Source organism: Cnephaeus nilssonii (genome assembly GCF_951640355.1).
Source record: "Cnephaeus nilssonii genome assembly, chromosome: 1".
Lineage (NCBI taxonomy): Eukaryota > Metazoa > Chordata > Mammalia > Chiroptera > Vespertilionidae > Cnephaeus > Cnephaeus nilssonii.
Genome location: NC_137072.1, coordinates 90,624,882 through 90,646,240, shown reverse-complemented (window position 1 = coordinate 90,646,240; position 21,359 = coordinate 90,624,882).

Genomic DNA, 21,359 nt, shown 5'->3' with positions numbered 1-21,359 from the left:
TTCACTAAGCATAATGTTCTCCATCTCCATCCATATTGTTGCAAATGGTAAGAGCTCCTTCTTTTTTACCGCAGCATAGTATTCCATTGTGTAGATGTACCACAGTTTTTTAATCCACTCATCTGCTGATGGGCACTTAGGCTGTTTCCAAATCTTAGCTAGGGTGAATTGTTTCATCTGATTCTTATGCTGATTTCTCTTCCTGGAAACAAGTGGCATCCTTCCAATCCACCACCTTTTTTACTCCTTCATTATTGCTGAAATTGCTTTCTCTCATTGTGTTTCACATTGCCTGTTTTCACAGTATATCTGTCTGTTTTTACCTTACTCATTCTCCTTTAGAGCTTGGACAAATCATTTTAAAGCTGTTCCCTAAACCGTTTGGCCACTTTGATATTCTATTCTGCTACCATACCAATCTTGCTTCCTGGAGTAATTACTGTAAATAAGACATGCTGGTTGGATGCACTGCAACTTTAAAGTTTTTTATTTTTTAATTTCAGAGGCAGTATGTGGTTAAGTGGCCCTCTGACATGTAAGCTGGGTTTTGGTAATTATCTGAACTCACAAAGTCTTGGTTTTCTTATCTATGAACCAGAAACAATAGAGGACCTCCAGGTAGCTGCACAATTGTCTAAATCCGAATCTCTCTTGCCATTCCCCAAACTGTACAGACAAACAAACAAACAAACAAAAACAACAAGCAAAAAAACCACACAACTCCTACTCTTTCAGTATAAACTTAAAATTATATGTAAATAAAAGAATAATAAAATAAAATAAATACCAAATTCCAGCAGACCTATTTATCAAGTCTTTGCAGAGAGGTAGGGAAGTCCAGAAAATTTGTGCTAAGCAAAGAACAAAAGATTGAGATAAAACAATGACCAGGAAGAGAAAGTCTTCCTTACATACAAAAACGCTGAAAGAGATCTGGTCCACCAGAACACTGACCATAGAAAAGGATGTAAGTGAGCACACAGCATTCAAGGAGGCAGTCTTGAAAAAGTGCTACTTCTGGGGCAGCAAAAGTAAAAAGCAAAGGAGAGACTCTTACAGGTAAAAGAAGCAGGAAGGGGAAATTTTTAGAATCTTTCAAAAGTAAAGCGAAAATTTCAAAGAAAATGACTCCTCATTTACAAAAAAGAAAAGAAAAGAAAAAAGTCATTCAGCCTTTTGATCTAACAGAATATGTTCTTAAACTATAATTGCACAAATAACCTAAAACTCCCACATAAGAAATATAGAAATGCAAGCAGTCTCTATTATACAAAGCTACTAAAAATAATAAAATAAAAAATGGGAATTAAACATTTCTGCTAGTAAGCACCCTCCCCTCCCCCAAAAAATGTAAGGAAATTACAAAACAATGTTCCACATTGAATTAAATAGCTTTAAAAATGTAATTGAATATATAAAGCTAAAACACCTTAAATAATAAATTCAAAAATTAAAAAGAAAAATACATTTTAAAAAAGGAAGGAATGGATGACAAATAATTGAACTCAGGAAAGAAATGGAAAAAAGAAAACAAAATAAAAATTTTAAATGATAAAAAAATTTACACATTACCCAAAAGAGAATGCATCCAAAGAAAATGAAACAGCAGTCATGAACTAAAAGGAGTAAAAAAATCAAAAGGATATAAATTAAATCATAAAATAACTCAAAAGACAAAAACAAAACAAAAGACAGAAAGATACAAAGCAGAAAAACATAAAAAATTCAACAGATGTATTATTATAGGTACTGGACAAACAAAGCAAAATAATGGGCCAGAACTAATATTTTAAAATATTATCTAAGAAAACATTTCAGAAATAAAAGAAGAGTTCAATTTGCATATTAAAATGACCTACCAAGTTTCTGGGAAAATTTGCCTACAGCAATCAATTCAGTGATGGATACTATTAAAATATTAAACTTAAAGATTTAAAAAATCCCCAATGTCTGTGGACAATATTATCAAAGAATTTAGAAGGAAAAAGAAATTAGATTGGCATCAGACTTTCAAAGCAACCTTATAAGAAAGGCAACAATGGAGCAGCATTTTTCAAGGAATTCAAAGATAAGAAGTGTGAAACAAGGATTTTCACTTCCAGCTAATAAGCTGTTCTTCAAGTATCAAGTCCATAGAAAACAATATTAAGCATTCAATAACTGAAAAATGTCTGTACCCATGAGCTCTTCTTGAGTAAGAGTAGAGACTGACCTTCATCCAACCAAGAGATAAGTGGAGGAACTTTGCCAAAGGGAATTGTGGTGAAGAAAGTACATATTTAATTAGATATTTAGGATAAAATCAAAGGCTAGAGACAAGATTAATAGAATAATATATAAATGTTATATGTTTTATATATATACTAGAGGCTCGGTGCACAAAATTCGTGCATGGCGGGGGGTGTTCCTCAGCCCAGCCTGCACCCTCTCCAATCTGGGGCCTCTCGAGGGATGTCCAACTGCCCGTTTAGGCCCGATCCCCGGGGTATCGGGCCTAAACAGGCAGTCGGACATCCCTTTCACAATCCAGGACTGCTGGCTCCCAACTGCTCGCTTGTCTGCCTTCCTGATTTCCCCTAACCGCTTCTGCCTGCCAGCCTGATCACCCCTTAACCACTCCCCTGCCAACCTGATTGATGCCTAACTGCTCCCCTGTCAGCATGTTTGCCCCTAACTGCCCTCCCTTGCAGGCCTGGTTCCTCCCAACTGCCCTCCCCTGCTGGCCATCTTGTGGTGGCCATCTTGTGTCCACATGGGGGCAGGATCTTTGTCCACATGGGACAGCCATCTTGTGTGTGGGAGTGATGGTCAATCTGCATATTACTCTTTTATTAGATAGGATAGAGACCTGGTACAGGGGTGGGGGCCAGCTGGTTTGCCCTGAAGGGTGTCCTAGATCAGGGTGAGGGTTCTCTTGGGGCGTGGGGTGGCCTGGGAGAGGGGCCTGTGGTGGTTTGCAGGCCAGCCACGCCCCCTGGCGACCCAAGTAAAGGCCCTGGTATTTGGGGTTTATTTATCTTCTACAATTGGAACTTTGTAGCCTGGAGTGGAGCAAAGCCTTCTGCTTGCTCCGTGGTGGCAGCCATTTCTGTTGGGGGTTATGTATCTTCTATAATTGAAACTTTATAACCTTAAGCGGAGGCCTGGGCCCACAAGTGCAGGTGGAAAGCTTGGCTTCCTCCATTGCCGGGGAAACCCAAGCCTCCCTCCTGCTCTCTGTGGCCGTAGCCATCTTGGTTGGGTTTATTTGCATATTCGCTCCTGATTGGCTGGTGGGCATGGCTTGTGGGCATAGCGGAGTGATGGTTAATTTGCATATTACTCTTTTATTAGATAGGGTATTTTTTATTTCAGAGAAGAAAGAAGAAAGGAGAGAGAAATCAATGATGAGAGAGAATCATTGATCAGCTGCCTTCTGTACACCCCACATTGGCCTGCATGCCCCACACTGGTTATCGAGCCCACAACCCGGGCTTGTGCCTTGTCTGGGAATCAAAACTTGGCCTCCTGGTTCATAGGTTGACACTTAACCACTAAGCCATGCCTCCTGGGCTAAATTTTATATGTTTTGAAAAGAAAATAATTCAATTTTTAAAATGGGAAGAGGTAGAAATAGAAAAAGAAAAATTGAATAAATTCATTGATTGTTGTATAAACAATAAGTGGGTGTCAATACAAATTAACACTAAACATCAACAACCCAGATAGTAATTGGTCATACATGAAAATGTGGTAAAGAACATTAAAAGGTATAAAATGTAGGTATAAAGGTAACCCTGGAACAAAAACACAAAACTTCCAAATAGATTAATTCAGAAAACAATATATATAGGAATTTATAATGTGAAATGATATGAAGAGTTCAGTTAAAAAATGTCAGTCATATCAATAAATAAGAATGAGGTTAAATCATTCAGCAAGACAGACCAAGTGGACCAAAAATAATAAAAGATATGGACAATAATAACCAATAAAGTAGATTTTATAAATGTATATTGAAATTTACACTCTAATAAAAAGAGCACATGTCCATCTCAAAAAAAAAAAAAAATTCACAGAGATCAATCTTATGTTAGATCACAAAGAAAGCATAGGTTAGATCCATAAAGTAGAATTGCTAAAAACAGCACTTTCTGAATACAATACAATAAAACTAGAAATTAATAATGAATGAATGGGTAAATGGATGTGAGGAAAATTTTGTACACAAGCCTGATTAACACCAAACAATATCAAGAAAGATTGTAGACTATCTAAAAACAACAATAAGAAAAGTGGGTATCAGATTGCAACTGTTTGACATATGATCAAAGTGGGATAAGAGCTAAGAAAGATGACTTCTTTAAGTCTCTTATATGTTGCTTTGCTATTGTTTAAATAGAGTATGCATTTTGAAGGCCATTTCCTTACTTGGAATGTATTTCAATTGTTTAATTTCTTTTTAAATAAGAAACAGGGCAAAATATCCTGAGCTGGATGAGGACAGGGCAAGGAGTAATGAGGTAATATATAAGATCTGGCACCTTCAAAGAAGGAGCTGAGCTTACTCTTGATAACCCTGCCTAAAAGACAAAGCACCTCAAGAGAAAGCAGTTAAGGATGATTGGCAAGCATTCTATTTAAAGAGGGATCACACCTTATGTTCTGCAAACCCATCATGTTTAGAATGATGGCAACAGCATCTTTATCAAGATGAAACTGGAAAGATAGAATAAAAACAATCATAGTTGAGGGATTTCCTATGTGCTTCTTTTGGGAATTGTTAAATTATTTGACACTGAGGGGTAAAGGGAAGTATTCTAAATCCAGCAGAAAGACAGTGAAGGATGGATGCTCGTAGCCTCAGTGTTCTCCTTTTCAGCACTGTTTGCCACATCCTTCTAGTTGCATAGGAAAATATTGTTTCCTTGAGACAGTTTCTTCATATACTCCTAAAATCATCACTGTAACTCTTCTCATTTGTTTAATACCCTACGCAATGATTTTTTAAGGACTTGAGGTTTATCTTAAATATCCCTGGGAAATATATTTCCTATCCCTTTTTCTTATCAAAAGTTTATAAGCCATGAGGAAGATTTTATGAAGAATGAAAAATATTGCCCAGCTAGTGTTCTCGGTGGTTAAGTTATGACCTATGAACCAGGAGGTCACGGTTCTATTCCAGATCAGGGCACATGACCGGGTTGCAGGCTCAATCCCCAGGAGGGTATATGCAGAAGGCAGCCAATCAATGATTCTCCTTCATCATTGATGTTTCTATCTCTTTCTCCCTCTCCCTTCTTCTCTGAAATCAATAAAAATATATTTTTTAAAAAGAATTCAAAATATTTCATACACCTGTCTCACAGTTTCTAACACATAGTAACTGTTGAGAATGGTTAACTTTGCTTCCAAAAGAAAGAAGGGCAGAGCAGTTAGAACCAAGTGGATCTGTCAAGGAATCCAAAATCAATCACTACTTGCTTCCTACTTTACTCCCGTCCTGTCCCTAGTGCTGCCACCTGCCGCCATTCCGGTTGTTCACTGCACACAGGAACTCAGCAAACAGCGAAGGGGAGGCTGAAATCTAAGACATGCTCCATTGTGCTCCAACATAGGGCTGCATTCCATCAGCACGTCACCTTTTCAAGTTCTTACAAAGATACCTCATGGGCTCACAGCAGTTTCGCCTGTCCGTTTCTATCAGGGGGTAGGTAGAATTATTCACCTAATGTCAGGCACCAGTGATCTATCTCCTATGAGAAGAAAGGTCCCTGCCAATGATGACGAAATATCCATTTCTCCTTCTTTCTAAGAAAACCTGGTTTTCTTCATGATGACAAGATGAAGAAGAAAAAAATCCTTCCACTAAGGAGGGCACACCGGGAAGCTGTAGGGATACAGGACATCACCAGCATAATGAGACACTTCACAAATACAGGTTTCCCACCTCCAGACTGCTTGCTGTGTGCAAAGGACAAACATTTCTGCTAAACTTCTGAATGCTGCCTGCTGTTCCAGGCAACACAAAGCACTCCTAAATGACACGCCAGTCTGGCCCCTTGAGAAAGATGTGTGAGAAAACTTTCACTAGTCCTCACGTCCAGAATATTTATTGTATATTACATTTATCCAGTTTAAAAGTTTCATCCTTAATTACCAAGGTGAACCCTACTTACTGTTTCTACCTCATAGACAAGTAATTTAAGCAGGTTTCAGTTAACAGCTCAGATCTATTGCTCAGAAATATATGCTTTTCCCAAAGTTTTAGTAAGGATTCCAAGGGAAAGGGAATAGCAATTAATATTTGGCAAGCTCTGACGGTTTTTTGTTTGTTTTATGTGCTCAGGATATGAAATTTTTAAAATAGATTCTGCCACATGCTCAGTAAATATTGAATAATGATTACAATGGTGGCAAAATATAAACTGTTTTAAACCATTTCCAAAAGAACACTTTATGCTACAGATAAAAATAGATTGGATAAGGTATAGATCCTGATTTTAAATTTCCTAAAATAGAACATCTTTCTTCTACCTTAGAGGCCAGAAAATTGGACGGTTTGATTAGGAATTTACTCACAGTAAAGTTTACTAAAATCTACATAATTATTTTTATGAAATAGGATGTTTTTCATCATTTAAAAGGAGAGTTCTGGAGAGGAGATACTGACGCAAGATGTTTAAGCCCCGTTGGCTGGTACTACCTGAAGAAATGAATTAACCACCTAGCACACAGGCTTTGTGGCTTATGTCCTTAGAGTGTAAACTCCAGAGGGCACTGTCTTACATCCTATGTAATTTTAACCACAGAATATTGCCATTCCCCAAGTATTTAAATCTCTTTGCTCTAATGTTTTCCAGGCTTGATAGCACTGGGGATTAAAAAGTAAATAAGCTATAGTGTCTCTCCTGGAAGTGTTTGTGGTCTTATGGTGGAAATATATCTATTTCTAAGCTAAAGTAAAGAAAATCTAGTAAATGAGGTGGGTAAAATTACTTAATTACTTTGCAATTAAAATATTTGAAAAACTGTTTGAATAAAAATAGAAGCAGAAAAACATCTATATAATGAAGAGCCAGGGTCACAATGACGGTTACTCAACCAGACCGGAAGTCAGTGCTGGGTTGCCATGGCGACCCAGCACTGACTGGGACCTCTGCTGGCACCCTACCTATCACTGACTGCCTAGGGGCCTGTGGATCAGGCCCAGAGAGAGGCCTGCAGAGAGAGAGGCAGGGTCTGATCTGTAGCCTCCGTGGCAAACGTTGATCAGAACTTGCCTCTCTTTCTCTCCAGGCCTGGCCAACAGCCACACCTCCATTTCTCTCCAGGCCTCCACCTGGGCTGCTGATCAGCCCCGCCTTTCTGATCAGGCCCTGTTGATAGGCCCAGAGACACTGACTGGCATAGAAACTGACCAATCAGAACCAAATCTGGGTGAATGTAAGGAGCCAATGGCTGCCTAGGAGGCAGAGCTTTTGACGCTGACCGGCATAGAAACTGACCAATCAGAACCAAATTGGCTAGCAGAGGAGGGCAGTTGGGGTGAGATTAGGCTGCAGGGAAGGGCAGGTAGAGGTGATCAGGCAGGCGGAGGCAGTTGGGGGTGAGATCAGGCTGGCAGGGGAAAGCAGTTGGGGGCTCGATCAGGCAGGCAGGCAGAGAGGTTAGGGGTGATCAGGAAGGCAGGCAGAAGGGTTAGGAGCAATCAGGAAGGCAGGCAGGTCAGTGGTTAGGAGCCAGCAGTCCCAGATTGTGAGGGGGTGTCTGACCACCAGTTTAGACCCGATCCCTAAACCGGTGGTCAGACATTCCCCAAGGGGTCCCCGATTGGAGTGGGTGCAGACTGGGCTGAGGAAACCCCCCCTCCATGCATGAATTTCATGCACCGGGCCTCTAGTACTACTAATAAGATAGTTTGAAAGTCTTTCAGTTGCTGATCAAACCAGTAAGCAAAAATAATCCAAGAAATAATAAGAATCTGAATAACAGATTGTTCGAATAGCTCTATAAAAAGAAAAGTTTGTACCACTTAAAGAATATAATTTTTAAATTGTTTTTAAAAAATTTCAAACATTGACCCTGTATTAGGCCACAAAGAAAATGTCAATTAATTCTCCAAAGTGGAATGCAAACTATATTCTCTGATTATAGTGCAATTAATTAATCTACAAATTAAAAAAAATATAAATAACCAAAATACAAACACTTAAAATGTGCTTTTGTAAAATAATAATGGAATCAAAAAGAATGTAAACCTTACTTTGAAATTATTTAGAAAATGAATATAAGAATATTAAACATTAAAACACATTGGCTGTGTGTGGCTAACACTGAGCTTATGAGAAAAATGTATAACCTAAGAAAGTTTCATTAATAAATAAGAGAGAATAGAGTTAAATTAGTTAAATATTGATGGGCTTTATAGAAAATTGTGGAATTTAAAACTATGATTCCCTCTGTGGATTATTTTTACCCAGCTTTGATTACTGGGAATCAATAATAGCAAGGAGTCCTTCCCTGGTCCCATGAATACCTTTTCTGTGTTCTGGTGGTGTAAAAGGCATTCCTTTGAGCTAATGAGAAAATTGAAATGAAACAAAAGTTTTAAATAATTGATAAATCAGTCAAAGGACTTTCTCTGTAAGACTAGATTTCCCTTGCACTACACCAACAAATTTAGTCTCTTTGCATCCATTCTGACCCTTTGTAACTTATTTTCCAAATTGCTAACAGAGTAATACTGAGTTTTAAAGGCACATATATTATCATTTTACCCCCATTCTTAAAACACTCAGTCTAAATAGTCTATAGAATGAATCCTACTACTCTTATAAAGGACTTACGAAGCTTTCTAAAATCTATATCTGCACATATCATTTCTTTTGTCTTTATATATGTAAACTAGAAGCCCGGTGCACGAAATTCGTCCACAGCGGGGGGTTGTCCCTCAGCCCAGCCTGTACCCTCTCCAATCTGGGACTCCTGGAGGGATGTCCGACTGCCCGTTTAGGCCCGATCCCACCAGGATCGGGCCTAAACGGGCAGTCGGACATCCCTCTCACAATCCAGGACTGCTGGCTCCCAACTGCTTGCCTGCCTGCCTTCCTGATTGCCCCTAACCGCTTCTGCCTGCCAGCCTGATCACCCCCTAACCACTCCGCTGCCAGCCTGGTTGATGCTTAACTGCTCCCCTGCCAGCCTGTTTGCCCCCAACTTCCCTCCTCTGCCAGCCTGGTCACCCCTAACTGCCCTCTCCTGCAGGGTTGATCACCTCCAACTGCCCTCCCTTGCAGGCCTGGTCCCTCTCAACTGCCCTCCCTTGCAGGCCGGGTGCCTCCCAACTGCCCTCTCCTGCTGGCCATCTTGTAGTGGCCATCTTGTGTCCACATGGGGGCAGCTATATTGTGTGTTGCAGTGATGATCAATCTGTATATTACTCTTTTATTAGATAGGATAGAGGCCTGGTGCACGGGTGGGGGCCAGCTGGTTTGCCCTGAAGGGTGTCACAGATAAGGGTGGGGGTTCCCTTGGGGTGTGGGGCGGCCTGAGCGAGGGGCCTATGGTGGTTTGCAGGCCGGCCACGCCTCCTGGCAACACAAGGGGAGGCCCTGGTATCTGGAATTTATTTTCCTTCTACAATTGAAACTTTGTAGCCTGGGGCGGCAGCCATTTCTGTGGCAGTTAATTCACCTTCTACAATTGAAACTTTGTAGCCTTAAGCGGGTGAGCCCCGCCAGGGTGTGCAGAAAGCTTTGCTTCCCCTGTTGCTGCCGGCAACCCTGGCCTGCTCTCTCAAGCTCCATTCTGCTGCCATTTGTTTGAATTTGTTTACCTTCTATAATTGAAACTTTGTAGCTTGAGTGGAGGCTTAGGCCTGCAATGGTTATGGAAAGCTTGGCTTGCTCTGTTACCTGGGAAACCTTGCTCTCTGTGGCTATAGCCATCTTGGATTGGGGTTAATTTGCATACTCGCCCTGATTGGCTGGTGGGCGTGGTTTGGTTGGTGGGCGTGGCTTATGTAGCAGAGTGATGGTTAATTTGCATATTACCATTTTATTAGAGAGGATATGTAAGATATATGTAAATTATAATTCAAAATAATTAATAAGAACTTATGAGGCCATCATTCAAATTAAGAACTAGAACATCACCAATAATGTGCTCTTCCCTAGCTCATTCCTTGACTTACCCTCAACCAGGTAACCACAATCTTACGTTTTGTGACTATAATTCTCCTTGTTGTTGTTGTTGTTGTTGTTAATGAATAAATTCTTCAGTAATTGTTTGGTTTTGCCTAGTTTTCCAAGACTAGCATTTTTCTCTCAACTTTATTTTGTTAATACCAATATTGTTGCATGTGTATATGGAGATCTGGGTTGGTGTTTTGCCAGACTGGTGTGATAGAGAAAGATCAAGGAAGATACATGTAATCATTATTGTGCACGTAAATTCCATGATTGTCAATGGAATTTAAAGAAGATATATTTATATATTTTTTTGTTATTATTAATCCTCACCCAAGGATATTTTCCCATTGAGTTTTAGAGAGTGTGGGAGAGAGAGGGAAAGACAGAGAGAAACATGGATGTGAGAGAAACACATTGAATGGTTGCCTCCTGCACATGCCCTGACCAGGGCCTGGGCCTGGGAAAAGCCTGCATCAGAGGTATATGCCCTTGACTGGAATCAAACCCAGGTTCCTTCAGTCCATAGGCCGATGCTTTACCCACTGCACTAACCAGCTAGGGCTAAAGAAGATATTGATGGCACAAGAGGGATGAGGAGTATAGAATGGTGACTTTGTTCATGGTTTACAGGATCAAAAGAATGTTGGAGTCAAGCAACTAGTGAAAGTAAGACAGAAAAAATAGAAAGTGATATTGAGAGAATGTATTCAAATATTAATGGATATGATATATCTAAGAGAATAAACGTGTGAACTTGTAGCTAGATGTCAAAGGAGCCTGATTTTTTAAAAGTAGAAATAAATTATTTTCTTAAATAGTTTGTAAAAATACATATTTCAAACCAACAGCACCATCTTTAAGGGTGACATGTAGGAGCATGTCTATTACAGTTAGGAATAAAACAGTTACTTTCCTTATCCTCAATATTATTTAACATTGTTCTGGAGGAATTGTTTAAAGCGATTGACCTTTATCTCCTGCCCCAGAATTTTCCTCTTCATAACAAATTTCTGTCACTGTTCTCAATGATAATCAATATACTCCTAGACCCCATGACCTTCCTCTGGACTTCACCAGACCTTTGAACCACCAGAAACTGAACCACCTCTAAAGTTTCAATTTCTTACACTGTACCCTCTGAACAATTCCTCTGAGTCTTCCCACTCTCTTGTCCAAGTACACTCCCAGTAACTCTAAAGAGACCTGACCAAGTTTAAAAACAATAAGAATATAATATAAATTATGTTAGTCTAAATTATAGTTTTGTTGTTCCTATTTTCATCACTTCTTTTGCCCATCAATGAACAACTTTTGACCCGTTGATCTGTTTTAATACAACCGAATAAAAAAGCTTTCAAACTTAATAAATGTAAACATTAATATGCAAATGCTATGAAAATATTTTCTTCAGTATCTAGACTCTTAATTTAACGTAAGCTGAAACAAGTGACCAACAAGTCATTATGTACATGCACAACCCTGGCGAACATTAATTTTTATTAAGAACATAAAAAGGTTTCTATGAAAATCATAATCTTAGAATTTAAATTTATAATATGTTTGAAAACAAATTAATATAATTTATTTTCTACAGCAAGTGCTAACTTATCCATGAAACCACCAGGTCCATCAAACACCCATTGTATAACATTGCTATAGATTTCTTGACATAGAAATATGTCCTACAATAAATCATTTACTCAAAAAAGGTTATAAAGTAGCATGCTTATGTGAGTACATTGATGTGAAATTATATAAATATGTAAATAATATGAACATATTTATATATACAACAAGAAAAAGAGATATCAAATGATGAATGAATATTTCCGAGTGATGGAATTTGGCTTTTTATTCTTTTCTTTTCCTGTTATAAACTCTTAAAGGCTATATCCTATCACTTTAGGTCTGCAATAAATACTTGTTAAAAGGATAAATTGACAAATTATTGGCAACAATTGGTTGTTTAAACAATTTTATTTATCATTCATCTCCTGTGATAAGCTGTCCCCAAATATATCCACCATTCCTCCTCATATTTACATGTCACAACTACATCAGATGGTTGGGGATAATTTCCCTCTAGTCATTCAAGTATTTATTAAAAACTTGCTCTGTCCAATACATTAAGCTTGGCAATAAGGATACAGTGACAAACAAGATCTGCAACAGAAATCCCTGGGATGTAGAAATAAGGCATCTCAAAAGTTTTGGTTTGGGAGAACTTCCATCAATAGTAGGATACTGGTGCCATTCAAGAAATGACATAATAAGGCTGGGGGAGATGTTAAGGAATAGTCAGGGCAATACACTTCAATAATATGATCAACAGCTGCCCAGACAGGTTGCCCCAATCATTGGTGCTAGACCTGGCTCTCTGAGCAACACCACTTCTGGGTACATGACGTGAACAATTGATAGGAGAATATTATCCCTCTTTAGTTCTTCTCTGGGACTAGAGATGCCGGCCATGTGTATAGAACCATCCTCCTTGTTCTGGCTTAAGAGCCCTTTGAATATCCCAGTTTAACACCTTATTGCATGTTCCCCATTCCTCACCCTTCCTGTTCCCTTGTCTCTGACCTCTTCTTCTGTCAACTCTTACCAATCAAAATTGTATTTAACTTCCTTTCTTTTAAAATAAAGACCATTAAAAACGTATTATCAGAAACAATCTCCAGATCCTAACAACATAATATTTTCATTCAATGTTGGCCTGAATTTTCGGGGGGACAATGTAATACAAGGTGAATAATTAAGTTGTTAATGCTTTGGTTAAAAATAATTCTGTGCTAGAGTCTTTAGTTTTTGTAAAACACAAAGTTAAATAATTCTAGAAGAGTAATGCAACCATATAAAAATAAGAAGAAACACTGCAATAATATAATAAAATATTTAAAACAATCTTATTTTTTTTAAGTAAATACAATTACATTCTCCATTTGCACACAATGATTGCTAGTCCACAAGAGAGGCAATGGGAGAATTATTATAATTTAGGCAATAGAGTCAATAAAGCTACCTATTGTCACTGAAAGCTTCCCAATCCATATAAAGTAAGGAAATAGAACACTCAGAGCTTTTGGCTATCGTTGCAAAGATAAATGAAGCAATGAAGTTATGTTAAGTGGCTGAGGAAGAGAAGAAATCTAATCTTAAAGATTGCAAACTATAAAAATATACAAACTAATTTTTGTCTGTATATTTGCAGACAGAAAGAACAAAGAGAAGAAATAGATCCGGGCACTTTATCTGGAATCATTTAGCATAAACCTCATCCTAAAGACAGAAAGTCCAGATGACATATATTACAAAAAAAAAAATGTTTCTTATGTATTTGTAATTAAATTCAATGTACTTCCAAAGAATTACAAAAATCACAGACCAATGCTAATAAAAAGAGAACCTTATAGCACCAAAATAATTAAATTACAGTTTTTCAGGAAATAGAACCTGGGGCGTTTAGAAAAATGTTTAGAAATAAAAACAGTAGCTAACATTTTGATAGATTCTAACATTTAAGTGCCATGGAGAAAATTATTTTATCCACAAAGAGACCCACAGAAAAGCTTTTAAATTCGAAAACATCTAAGGTTCTGTTCCCCATGTACTGGCTACAAGAAGAGAGCAGAGAAAAAGGGCACAACAGAGTCTAGGTAAACAAACTGGGATTGAGAGATTTGCTGCTTTAGGCAAACTCAGAAGTATGTAATATTTTTTGACATTTCTGGCTCACTAGCTTTACAAAAATTCCCAAATTATAGACTTTGATTCCATTTCCCGTCCTGTTTTTTTTCCTCTTTTACTATGTCTATTATAATTTCCACTTGTTTTCACAAATACATTATATGGTATTAAGAGTATATTTATACATTTTTGAAGGTTAATAATTATATTAAAAATAAGTAAACACTTATAATTATTAAGCAATTGGTTTACAAGTTACCCTCACTATCCGAAAGTAGAGCATTCCTTAGAAACATTTTGTAAGCTGAAATGATGTAAAAAGAAGCAGTCAGCATTAATTTATATGGGGGAAAAAATGTGAGTGTTGCCAGACCCAAAGTTCAATGCGTGCATAATCTCTTTATCTCTTTCACCATGATCGAAACAATGACATCTAGTCTTACACTAAGCATAACACCCGATGAGCTCTTAGGCTTTTCTGAAACCTTGGGACACATCTTGCAAATGGATGCACAAAATAAATCTAAATAAAGCGCAGACCCAGTTCAAAGATATGGTGGCTTGATGCTGGGATGCTGAGTGTAATTGCTTTTTGCCTTTTTCTATGAAAGTGAAAATCCTCTTTGTATCTCTTTCAGTCAGTGAAAGCAGGTATTAATGTAGGTCTTCTGTTTAAATGACATGTCATAACTCAGACTTTTGAAAAGTAGGCGATACTTGTATTTGTTAAGCTTCTAATATCTTCCTTTTGCAAATGTATCTTTTTCCAAAATCTAACCAATGTTTTTACTTGGAGGAAATAAAAGAGGCAATAAGATTTTAAAACACACACACTTTGATATAAAAAGATACAAAAAAAATGCACACACACACTTCAAGAAAATAAAAAAAACCTCATTAATCAAAAATTTCAAACTTTAGGTGATTATATGACAAAAATCATCAGAACCCTTAATATTACATTAAACCCAGGTGTCCAATGGGTAAGAAATATGCCTTCACAAAAGCAAAACTTCTAATATTAACAATTAATAGAGACTTGAATCAAGATGAATAAATATTCCTCATCTTTAAAAATTAAGAGTCACAGAAGCCATGTTGCTTATGTGGCCTGTTCACTAACAGCAGCAGGATCTTGATATCCCTTCACTAATCTCATTTTCTGATTCTAGAATATTCCTTCACCCTCCACCTTTCTCCAGTCCCAACCATGGCTGTTGTCACCATTTCCATAACACACTTTTGCTCTTCGATGTTCAGTTCTAGCATCACCCCTCGTCCCCTGCAGCTCTAAAGGCTAGAAAAAGTGACCTTCTATCACCCCATTTTCATGCTATGTATAGTACTGTATTATACCGTCTGGGGCCTCCAGGTGAGAAGTGATGTCTTATTCACCTTTCTCACTGAGTCATGTGCCTGACATTTACCAGGCCCTTAAGAATATTTGCTTTACTAAATTGAATGGAATTGAAGTTCTTCCTGTTCAGTTTAGCAATCCCTGAAGCTCCATTAATATGGGCAAAAAAGTTGGGAGAAGAACTGAACATATGCTATGAGTAAACGATGTGGTCTTAAGCGTGGCAATGATAACAAAGAATATGAAAGCAGTACGACTGGTACATGATTTTAATAGGAGTGATCAGTCCTTCCGCTCTAAGATGTAGTGAAACCCTTTGTTAGGAGTCCCCATGGGATTGTCTCTGTCCCAGGTCTGGTCCAGTTCTGTTTCTACTATTTTTACCTCCCCCCACCCCCAGCCCCGCCAACCAACCCACTAACCTTCTTCTGTTCCTAAACTGGTTCATGTCGGGCTAATTACTTCCTTTTAAAGAGCTTCTGTACAGGTCTCAGAGAATTCTCATTCTCTTCTGTAATTGATCCATGCTGACTTTAATGTAGAAACTTGTCAACTCTGCTCCTATAACCCTCACACAGATAGGTAGAGTGGCAAAATTCCCATATGCTATTCTTTTCCTATCCAGCCTCTGCCAAATATACCTGAGCCTCTGTTTGAGAATTCCCAGCAATAGTTTCTCTTCTTATTGCGGAAGACCCCTCCGGTATTTGGGAGAATATTAAAATATTTAAAGAATAACTTCTAAGCTAAATAAAACTTTTCTGCCAATACTAGAAAAAAAATTATATGCTGACATGGCCTTTAACATTCAAATGCCTCATATTTATTAATACTCGTGTACATTTATACATTAGCTACTCACACACTGCAATTTCCAGTACTTACATAGTGGACAAAACTCATTTATAATAAATCATAGTTTCTTTCAATTTAGATATAAAATTTATCCAATGTTTAGTTATGATTTAATATAATTTTGGATAAATTATAGGTAGCAGCTAAAATAAGAGCCAGCGCACATCATGCTTGGGTCTTCTGAAAATATTTTCAAAACGCAAAGGCTTAAAAATCTAGTATTTTACAGAGACAGTTGTAGCAGCACTTATAGCAATTACTGCCCCTTCCATCATAGATACTTATGGCTACTCACAAGATATTGCTTTCAAGGCACTTACATCAACAGTTGAAGTAAATACATCAGTGATTTACATTCTGAAAAGCAAAGAGACATAGAAAAATATATGCCTAGAACACCCTAACAAGTAGAGAGATCACTCATAGGCAAATGAAGGTAGAGAATATTTAAAATTTAGAGGTGGGACTCATATGTTTAAAAAAGCACACAATTAAAAGAGGAAACAAAATTTTTTTCTGAATTGGGATAAAGCTATTGGCCACGTATATATTTTTAAATAAACTCAAAATTGTGCATCCAATAAAAATAAGTCTACTAGATTGAAATCTCAAGCAAAACCTCAAGCACAAAAATATTTGTCAGTAATAATGCTGAGCAAATAGCAACATCCATAATATGGAAAAGCTAGTTTTTCTAAAATTAGACTTACAGCCTTTCTAACTATAAACATAATAGATGCTTATAGAAAGTTGGAGGATTAAAGCAAGTCATTAAATAACAACACTCATAATCCTATTTCTCAAAGAGAATTATATTTTTGTTTTTCTTTGTATAAGTTTTACCATCTGAAATAATATTTGAAATTTGAAATTTTTTACCATTTGCTATTACTTATGTAATTTCTGTGTCATTGACTCATTTGCAAAGAATTGAGAACTTATTAAAAATGACAAGCAAATAAAGGTACATTTTGGCTTGCGTGAATAGAAAGATTACATCAGGAGTAAGCTTGTTCGGGCTTATGTGCTCAATGAATCAATCAAAAATCCATCTATAACCCAATGCATTTCCCGGTGCTGGTTTCATTCTCAGTCAGTTCTTCCCACAGGATGGCAAACATTCCCAAGATGCTTTTGATTTAGAAACTCCCATGGAAAGTTTCTGCCTCTTCAGCAATACTCCCAGGGAGGGTTCTCCTTGGGGTCCCTTCACTCAACCCGAGGGGATATAGCATTGCTTTTCCAGCCCTTAATTGCCTGGAAAATGCGGGAGTCTTTAGCATAGAGCTGAATCTGAAGCTCTGAGACTGGGTGAGATCACTGCCTTGGGAACAAGTACTAGGTACAGAAGAGAAGAGAAGAGTCTAAAGAATGAGCCTGAGGTCACACAGCCAGACTTGTAAGCAGATTAAAATTTGGTGTAGAACAATAGTCACTAGTTATTTTATATAAATTCCATAGTCTCAGCAAATAGAAAGGCCATGGGCTAAAAAGTCCATGTATTCTACCATAGAGAGGTTAGGTCAAGGTAAATTTTCAGAAGAAAGTATTTCAATGGCTTAATAATACTTCACTGGGAAATCAATATCACAGTGTCCAAATAAAGTAGTATAATTAAAATACTAGTATACTAAACTAGAGGCCTGGTGCATGAAATTCATGCACTTGGGGTGGGGGCCTCAGCCTGGCCTGTTCCCTCTCGCAGTCTGGGACCCCTTGGGGGTTGTTTGACATCCCTCTTGCAGTCCAGGATCCCTCCTGCAGTCCGGGACCCCTCGCTTATTACTGCCCGCCTTAGCACTTCTGCGGAGGCAGGAGAGGCTCCCACCACTGCTGCTGCACTCACCAGCCATGAGCCCGGCTTCTGGCTGAGCGACGCTCCCCCTGTGGGAGTGCACTGACCACCAGGGGGCAGCTCCTGCATTGACAGTCTTCCCCCTGGTGGTTAGTGTGCATCATAGCGACCGGTCATTCTGCCAGTCATTCCACCATTCGGTCAATTTGCTTATTAGGGTTTTATTATATAGGATGGGTTAAATGCAAAGCCTACATTAAACTTTTTTTAAAAATTGCATTGCTGTATACATAATGATTATAAATTCCTTCCTGGTCAACCAATAGAGTAAGCCAGCCAGATCATCTTCAAAATCAAGTTCAATAATATATAGGAAGCCATGATAAAAGACAAACTGTCATCTAAGATTAACATTTATTTTGGCACTCAATGTAGAACTGCCACTTCTGAGGACATTCAATGTCTTTTGAAAATTTTATCAAACTGCGCACGACCAGAATTTTTAAGCTTTTTTTTTTATGGTTGACATGACAGTAAACAAAATATGAATAGCTTCACTACTATTTTCAGCTCATGTTGCAATAAATAATTTTTAACATTTCTTTTGGAATTTTTGAATAATATAAAGCAAGTGGCACTAAAATTTTTATACAAGTATATCTAAATATCATTATTAGCTTTAGAACATAGCACGATGCATAATCTGTGTTTTCACTGGAAGAATCCATAAACTATACAAAATAACTCTTTTTAATTTTTTATTAGTTCTCTGTAAAAATAAAAAAAATATTATATACATTTACAAAGCAATTCTTGGTCTCTAAGATCATATAATCCCAATTCACAAGACATGATCAAAATTTCACTGTAATAGAAAACATGTCCTAAAGAATTCAAAACAAACTTATTAATAATAGTTTTTAACCCCCAGGAGGAATTGGAACATAACTTTCACATTTATTTTTATATAACTCTGTTTTGAAAGACTTTTTCAAACAATAATCTCCTCTGATAATTATTTAAAACAAAATTGTAGTCTTAATGAAGTACTAGAAAAATATGTCAACTATGTCAAATTGTAATATGCAAAAGGATTGACCCTTTTTCTTGATTTAAAACGTACAGATTATTTGGGTCTCACCTTGTAATCAAATCAAATAGGTCTAGGGCAGGGCACCAGGATTCCACACTTGAAGTAAGCAAACCCAGGTGGTTCTGCTCAGGTGGTCCATAGACCACTATGTAAAAACACTGGTTGAGAAATAAATACAAAATGCTATAAAGGAGGAGACCTTTCTGAGACTATTAACAAAAGCAAAATCTAGGGAGAAGTGATGGAATGATTTGACAAATAAAATTTTAACATTGATTAAAATTAAAAAGCAAACAATAAATTGGGAAAGCTATTTTTAAATAAGGAAGGTTAATACTGATATATTAAAATGTTTAAAAATCAATGGAAGAAAAACAAGCATCCTAATACAAAAGTCCTATAAGATTCTAGATCTTAAAAATGTTATCTTTTAGATAGCAAGAAAAATTAAGCAATTAACCCTGTGAGTTATAGCAGTTGAGAAGAAGAAAGAGAAGCCAGGAGGATCAGATGGGACCAAGAAGTGTTTAGAGACAGGGTCATAAAGAGCCATAGCCAGCTGACGTTTTGCGACAGCAGAGTTAGAAGACAGAGTAGCAGAAATATGCAAAAGTCAATACAAAGAACATGGCACGGCTGTCAAGCTCCTGAGAATTCATGAACTCCTGCTGCAGAAAGTATTAGTGCTGCCTTGAATCAAGTTCCCTTTGTAGAATGATCAGTTGTACTACGGTTTCCATTCGTGGAATCATATTTTATCTCTGTCTCTCTAATTGCCCTAAATGTTCCCTTACCATAAAACTGGAGTGAGTTTCTGTTTCCTTCAACTAAAAGATCCTAATGAGAACATCTGCAGAAGTCTACCTAATGCATCAATCTTGGTGAGTAAACTAATATATACTTGGCTTTGAAAGTCAAAAGAATGCCCTTTTTCTGAAAGTAAACATGATTTTGTCAAATTACACTGCTAATTCACACAAACACGTTCTTCTAAAAAAAAAGAGGACAAAATCATATTGAAGATAAAACTAGATTGTAAAACAAGATTAAATTGAATATGGTCTCCCTTCTGGAATTTGAGCAGAATGTGTATTTAAAATAACAGCTTTGGGGCATACTTGAGTTTAATATCAATTGACCTATTTCCTAAACATTGTATGCCAACGGCCTCATAATCTATCCTAAAAAACAGCCAGAATAAAAAGCACCAAACCAAAAAACAAACAAACAAAACCGTTTTGGTCTGTGTAGTTATAAGGTCTAAATAGATGCTGAGATTAGGCCTCGCTACCACCTCCACTTCATCTAGAACTAACCCTTTGGCGAATATGTGGACTATGGAAAGTACAAATCTTATCAGCACTATCTGGTATCAATAGCCCGAAGAAGATATGAGCATCCTTTGGCAAAGGGGCACCATTGATACTAACCCCACATGGTGTGGAGGAGGGCACTCTGCATCCTTCTCAATGGACACCACTCCGTGACCGAGGCGAATCCTAGATTTATAATACAGCTTACAAATAAGCAAGCAACTTCTCATCTAAGTGCTATTCATAATTCAAAGGCAGGAATACCTGCCAACAGGGTCATCAACACACAGGAAATGCGCCGCCTAAAAGAAAGGCATGCTGGTCGATGCAGACTGCAGCTCTCATTTGGGCTTCAGAAGGTTCCATCAACATTCAGCTGGCAAACTCTGCGATATAGGCGGGGGTTTTACATGAAAGAGAAACACCTGAACAGTTCGTGGTGTTTTGAAAGCATCATGACAGCCTAAAAAGTCAGAGAATATGGTTGTTCTCTGAGCAAGCTGTCTTGTCAGACCAATTGTTTTACACTCTCACCTTCAGACTGAGGTGAAATTCAGGTCCCAGGTCCCTCCTGTTCTCTGCATCTCGGCTCTTATCGCTGAGTGAGCACCCAGTTATCACACACCCACACAGATAAATGTCTCCATAAGAATATGAAAATATTTACCTTTTTTAATTCAGAATAATTTGTTCCAAAAGATTGTGTCGATGCCCTCAGGTTTTGAGGGGCAGAAATGTTTGCTTTACTTTTTGCCAGCTATCACTCAAAGTCTCCCAAATCTGTGGTCATATTTCAGTCATGGTATCCCATTATAAAAATTTAAATAAGACAAGATATAACCAAAAAAAAAAGATATGCAGAGGAAAGAGAAACTAAACAAACAAACAAATAAAAAACGGAGATAAAAAGGTCTTAGTACAGGGCTATATGTGAGAATAGAAGAAACAAAAACTCACTTAAATAACAAAAAAAGGGGGGGTTTATTAGTTCTCAGTACAAGACTTGAGGAAGGGAAACTATGGGGTTATTAATTTAGCAGCTCCAAGTCATCAGTAGCAATCCAAGTTTTTGCTATCTTCCTTCTCT